Consider the following 6,819-nt stretch of genomic DNA (forward strand, 5'->3'; position numbering starts at 1 on the left):
CACCATCTCCACAGATCAAGTTGGTAGGCAGGAGAACAGGCTTTGTGGGAACAGAGCATCCCCCAAAGCAAGGGAGCATCTCCTATATAGATGCAAGCGGGGAACCAAAAATTGGTTTCCTCTGCCTCATTTGCTCCTCATTATGTCCCCTAGGCCCAGGGAGCTCAGGCAACAGGGTGCAGATATTCATCTTCCATTAGGGCATGTGGGGAGCAGGACACTTGGCCCAGCTGACTTTTTTAGCAGGCCAGGGGAATTGAAGCTCAGGCCCCCACTAGGGCCCTACCATACAAAAGGCTGCTGGCCTGAGTTTGGAAGAGGTCGTACTAAGCTAAGAAGCCTGCTCCTGAGCACATGAAGTGGAACACACCACAATGCTCAATAAATACTCAGTCAAATCCATTTTTCTTAAAGACTGATCCCAGGCTTTGGGTAAATTACTGCTCCTCCCCAGATCTGTTACCTGATCTATAAAAATGGGAAAGTAAAGAAATAGGAGAAAAAAATGATACAGCAATCTCTGTCCCACCCTCACAGGGCTTCCTTCCATATCCACCTGTCCCACCTGTCTCTCTATAAAGAACCAGTGAGAAAGAAGACCTCAAGTTCTTCCAAAGTGCAACCCCATCCAGCGCAGCAAGCATCACCTGGCAACTTGTTGGACACACAAATGATCAGGCCCCACCAGAGCTCCTAAATGAGGTGATTACAAATGTCCCTCCTGACAGTTTACCAGAAGAGCAGTTATTTCAGGAGTGGAATATACAAAGTGGGAGAGGGTCTCAGACTACAGCCATGTGTCCCCTCCATCCCCCAACCTGTATGGATCTTTTCCTACAAAGCTGACATCCCCATTCTTCCCAAATTGTCCTGTGTTTAAGTAATGCTAGATTTAGAAGTCACAAAACTAGTAGACTGAATTTATGTATGCTCACAACTCAGAGTCCTCAAATGGTATTTTTTCCACATTTGCCTGTTTTATCATTCTCTCCCTCTCTCTCCACGCACTCAACGTTTATTTGTGTTTATCTGTTTCTGAGTCACTGGCGTTTAAGTTGTAGCCATGTTATTCCTTACCCCTGCACACCTCAGGATGCACTTCCTAAATGCAAGGACATTCTCTCCCATAACCACAGTGCACTGATCAAAACCAGGATATTAACACTGAAACAATATTATTACCTCATTGACATATCTTATTCAAATTTCACTAATTATTCCGCCAAAGCCCTTGAGAGCAAAAGAAAAAAAAAATTCCTCCCTGATTCAATTCAGGAACATGTGTTACACTCATTGGTTATGTCTCTTTAATCGTGAATAATTCTTCAGACTGTCTTTTAGGACCTGACATTTTTCAAGAGCACAGGTCAGTTGTCATGCTGACCATTCCTCAATTTGGGTTCCTGGATTGATCTGAACAGCGCATCTGGATGTGATGGGTGGCTGACTCTTCCTCAAAGGCTTGGGAGTTGTTAGAATGCAATTTCTGGGCTTTAGCCCAGACTTCCTGCATCTGGATGACTGGGGTGGGACCTTTGGACAGCTTCCTATCCAGGATACTCTCTGGTTCTCACATGCACTGCTGATTTAAAGCTTTCTTATTCTGTATACACAAATAAGGTTCTTCAAGCTCTGGTCTCTGGGCTGGTGCTTCCTGGTCTGGTCCTGGTGAAGTCTGCTGTGCATCTCTATTCTGGAGACCACTGCAGGTTTGCTGGGTCAGCTCAGAGCACTCCAGTGGGGCTGGCAGAAGAGATGGGTTTCATCCTAGAGGCTCTGGAGAAAAATGAGCAAAAGACCCTGGGTCCTTGCCATGGGCTTTTTTTGATCTCCCTTGCCTTAAACCTTGGCTGGGTGTAGCTCTTCACTTTGTACACTGTGCTTTGTCTCTACCCACAGAGGCAAGTGGGGTGTAGAGGAAAGATCTGGACTCAGTCATCCAGTCCCATGACTGGCAGCTATGTGTCCTTGGGGGTGTTGCTTTCCCCTTGTGGGCCTGAGGATACTCATCAAGTAAAGAAAAGAGTAACATACTCCTTTTGCAGATTTGTGGGGAGTTAATATTCCATGATAAAGCAGGAAAGTACTAGGGCCTGCATATTCTCCAGGGCGACATCCCTTTAATGATAGTCTTTGCACCAGGAGTCCCCATTGGTCTAGCTGAGAATGTCCCAGCACTGCACCATGGTCTAGGGGTCTTCCTACCATAGCTGTTTCCTTCTCCTTTCACAGGAGCTCAAAAAATGGCTGAGTACCTCCCTGCCCACTCACACCCCCTTTTTCCTTTGTCATTTAAAGGAATCTACCCAACAAATCTCTTGCAATGCTACTTCTGTCTTCTGCAGTCCCTAGTGGACGTGAAGTGATAACTAACCTCAAGCAAAACACCAAGACATTCTCTTGAAAACATCAGGTAAAAAACACCCAGTGGAAACACAGCTGCAACTGTGGATCTCTCCTGAGACATGTTAGATATTATTAGAGTTGTCCATCATCATTGTCTCCCCACTCATGTCCGATTAGCATTTTTTATCACCAGAAAACTTTCCTCCAAAAGCAAAATAGGCACAGTCTTAATTGTATGTGCATTGCAATGAGACATTCTTGTCAGTAAATTGTCCTCCTCCACAGTGGCAAGCCTGTGAGACTTTGTGGGTTTTATTTTTTTAAAAAAACATAATTTATCACGTATTTATTTCTCATTATAAAAATAATACTCATACCATGTCTGTATCAGATAGAGATGCTGGATATATGCCAGAATGTTCATCAGGAGCCAGTGTGCACAAAAATGAAAATGAAGAAGGAACTGAGGGGATACGGCTGGAGTGCTAACCTGGGGTTTGTCTATCCCCATGAGGCTGTCTAAGGCTTAAGTAAGGGAATACTTGGGAAGTGGCTGGTGAAGGGCCTCAAACTTAGAAGGGCCTCAAGGAACAGTCATTGTCACTGTCATGACTACTACCATTACTCCAGTACCCCACACCTTCAAGCAGCCCTGACAAAAATTCAGTGAGTCTGAATTGTGTCCCAGGGAAGGTCATAAGGGCATAATAAACAGGTTGGTTTGTGATGACACAAGAATGAGCAGCTGTCACTATTCTGATATCACAAGTTGCCACAAAGGCCCAATCTGAGCATTCACTGTGTAAGTTTAAGCACCTGACACTTGCTAAGCCACCATTCCTCTGTCCTGTTAGGGAGATGCAATAAAAGGCAGCAAAACTCCCACATTTCCCACTACCAGCACAAGATTAGAAAAGGAGATGGCTGGAAATTTTGAACCACTAAACTAAAAATCCATGTCAAATCAGAAAAGGGATGGAGCTGAAGAAGCCAACTGGGAAAAGATACACTGGTATTTAAAGGAAAGTGAAACACACACAAGCAGCAGAGAAACCAGGCACAGAGATCCACAGTTAGGAAGCTTTATTTGTCAGTCAGGGTCTGACAAAGGCCATCACTCAGAAGAAAGCGAGAGAGGCAGGCAAAGCTTAACTTCAGGGTATTTTATAGGGCAGATTTGGGTTGCTTGTGTAAGGACATATGAGTTGCTTGCATAGAAGCTTGTGGTTGGACTGTGGTGGGTCGATGGGACAAATAAGGAGATATGTCAGTTAGGTTGGTTAACAGGTGGCAAGGGGGACAGGAATCTATCTGTTAACTTTTGTTTCCTCTGTAAGCACCTCTCTAGGGCAGAAAAGTGAAGCTCAATTTATAAAATAGCAGTAAGGATTTAAAACGGTTGCAGAGCTGTTAAGCTTTGGACCTAAAAGGTATACGTGTAATATATATGTACATGCAATATACATACACATATGCATCCTGTGATTTTTTTTAACCTAAAAAGATTTAATATGTATTTTCAGCATATGTAAGATAATGTTAATTTCCTCAATATATGCTATAGTTTGGATCTGGAGAGTCCCGTGAAGGCCCATGTATTGAAGGCATGGTCCTAGCCTGTGGTGCTAAAGGAAGTGTTTGAACCTTCAAGTGGTGGGCCTAGAGAAAGAGTTAGGTCATTGATGACATGCCCTTGAAGGGATACTGGGACCTGGACCCTTCATGACTCTTGGTTTCCCTGCTGCCATGAGGTGACAGGCTTCCTCCACCACACACTCCTACCACAACGTACTATGACACCACTAGGCCTATTAACCATGGACTAACACTTTTGAAATATTAGTTAAAATAAACCTTTATGTTAATTATCTTAGCAAAACATAAGGAAAAAAAAAGATGTCTAGGATCTGTAAATTCACTAAATAAAAAGAGCAGAAAGAACAAAAAAAAATCCATTATCACTAAATTTCAAAGAACTGTAAGCTCACATTTAAGATATCTTTAGCTGTGCAACTGAAAAAGATCTTTCAAAATAACGAGATATGGCTTGGAAAAGGCATAGGGGAAATTCTTCCTGCCTTATATTTTTGGAGTAAAAATAGACACAAATTTCCTGAGGGCAACTCATTACAAAGTATGAATGAACTTAAAAATCACAGTTTCAGACTCAAGTGATTCGGTCACTGCAAGCGTTATCTTAAAGAGAGAGAGATGTGAGCCTTAAGATCATAAGCCATTTGTGTGATCTTTTCTGTTAGGTGGATCAAGAATTGTGGTCAATGTCTGTCCCTCAGAGCAATCTACATGGCTTTGATTTTAAAGAGGAGTACTATTAAATCTTTAGTCAAACTTTTTTTAAATAAACTTCTTAAAATATTTCTTTTAGTTGTAGATGGATGCAGTACCTTTATTTATTTTTATGTGGTGCTGAGGATCAAACTCAGTGCCTCACACATGATAGGCAAACGCTCTAACACTGGGTCACAACCCCAGCTCAAGTCAAACATTTTGTGAGCTGAAAGAGCTATAGATCCTGAGGACCTAGACCTGTGAGAATCCCTGCAGAGATCAATAGGGCATCTGGAACCTCTTTTTATTTTTTTTATATTAGAGAGACCAGAGGAAATCACATAATCACCCACCATCAGGGAAATTTGGGAACCCAAAAAGCCACATTTCTTTGCTTTTGCCTGGAATGATATCAACTCAGTGCTGTCACCCTGGTTACCTCATGCTAATCAGAAGCTCTAATTAGCAGCCACATCTGATTAATAATAAGGGAGGAGAGAAAGAGCTTAATTATTAAGTGACAGTTTGATAGACAAAATCCTTCAAATCACAGGACTCTGGGTGGGGGATGGATACTGATTAAGAGGAAAACTCCAGGAACTAGTGCTATAATAACACCTGCTATTTCCCAGTACTGAGTTTGGGACAGGCACTATGCTATTGTGCTTTCCTACTTTTAACCACTGAACTTTAATAATTTAGTGAGGACACTGGGGTGCCAAGAGATTTAAGTAACATGTTCAGGGTGGCACAGAGAGTGTGTGGCAAAGCCAAAACTCACAAGGTGGGGATGTGTGACACCAGAGTCAGTGCCCCTGATAGCTGTTACACTGCCATTCCCTGTCCACCCACTCACCCATTCATCCCTGCACTTACCAATCCATCTACCCACCATTCATCGATCACCCACTCACCTATCCACCTACCTGCCAATCCATTCATCTATTTACCATGCATCCATCCAGCGTCTATTCATTCATTCACCATCCATCCAATACCTATTTCTCTCTTCATCCATTCACCATCCATCCTCCTTTATTGAACTTGTACTATGTATCAGGAACAGCAAAGATAAAGGCTTAAGACCTCCCTAATGTAGAAGAGCAGGTATTGAAGGCTCAGACCTCTGTGTTTCAAGCCCCTGCTGTCTCTCTTATCAACCCTTGCTCATGCTTTAGCTGTGGGCAGGCTTGGGACCACATTTTGACCAAAGTTTCTGTGACTAAGTCATCCTTTGGTTCCCAACATAGGTGACTCCTCCTTTGGCAATTCCAGGTCTGGCCATTCAGTACATTTTATCCTCCCAAACTTATCAATTAGGAGATGGGCATGTGTCATAGGCTAGTTGAATGAGACCCAATCCCAGAAGTGTGATGGCTGTATTAGGGACAAAATACTTACTGCTTAAAGCTGCTCAAAGCCCTTTTGTTTTCCCCATCATTAAAAGTAAAGACAATCTAAGGGTAAAGTCGGGGAAGAGATGAGCATAACTAAGAGATGGAGAGAGAGACTGATTCCCAAAGTCATCCTTTGAGTACCTGGATCCAGCTATATTTGAAGCCAGCCCCTCTGGAAACTTTTATGAGTTGACAAACTCTCTGTTATGCTTTACAGTCTGAGTTAAAGATCTGCCAGTTTCCTAAGCAGGTGGCAAATTCTCTATGAGTATTTAAGAAAAAACTGGATGGCTCTTCTTTGGCTCTTTGTTATGTAAAGTACAAATAAAGGACCATCAGCAACACCTGAGCATCTGTGAGAAATGTGGAATTTCAGATCTCATCTCCCACCTACAGAATTAAAATCTGCATTTAGACAAGCTCCCCCAGAGGATGCTAATGTGCACTGTGATTGGAGAAATGCTTCCTTAAAAACAATTTAAGCTTCAAACAGAAATAAATGTCTTTTAAGATTTCTCCCTAGCCTGAACCCTGTGACCAGTTTTCAACTTTCCTCCGAAAAGAGGAAAAGAAGCTGGGAAAAAGTGTGGAGAAACCACCTTGGTGTAGGACACAGTGACCCTAAGGGAAATCACTGTGCTTCTGTAGCAAGGTTCCCACTTCAGATTTCCTTTACAGTTTGAGCTTAAGTACTTATGGTTCAGGAAAGTAGGTCCAAGAGAGAGGAAAAGAGAAATAACCAGAGGATGAAAGGTAGGCTGCCTACCTTCTAGGAGGTGGCTTCTTC

This window comes from Sciurus vulgaris (assembly GCF_902686455.1).
Source record: "Sciurus vulgaris genome assembly, chromosome: 19".
In the NCBI taxonomy this organism is placed as follows: Eukaryota; Metazoa; Chordata; class Mammalia; order Rodentia; family Sciuridae; genus Sciurus; species Sciurus vulgaris.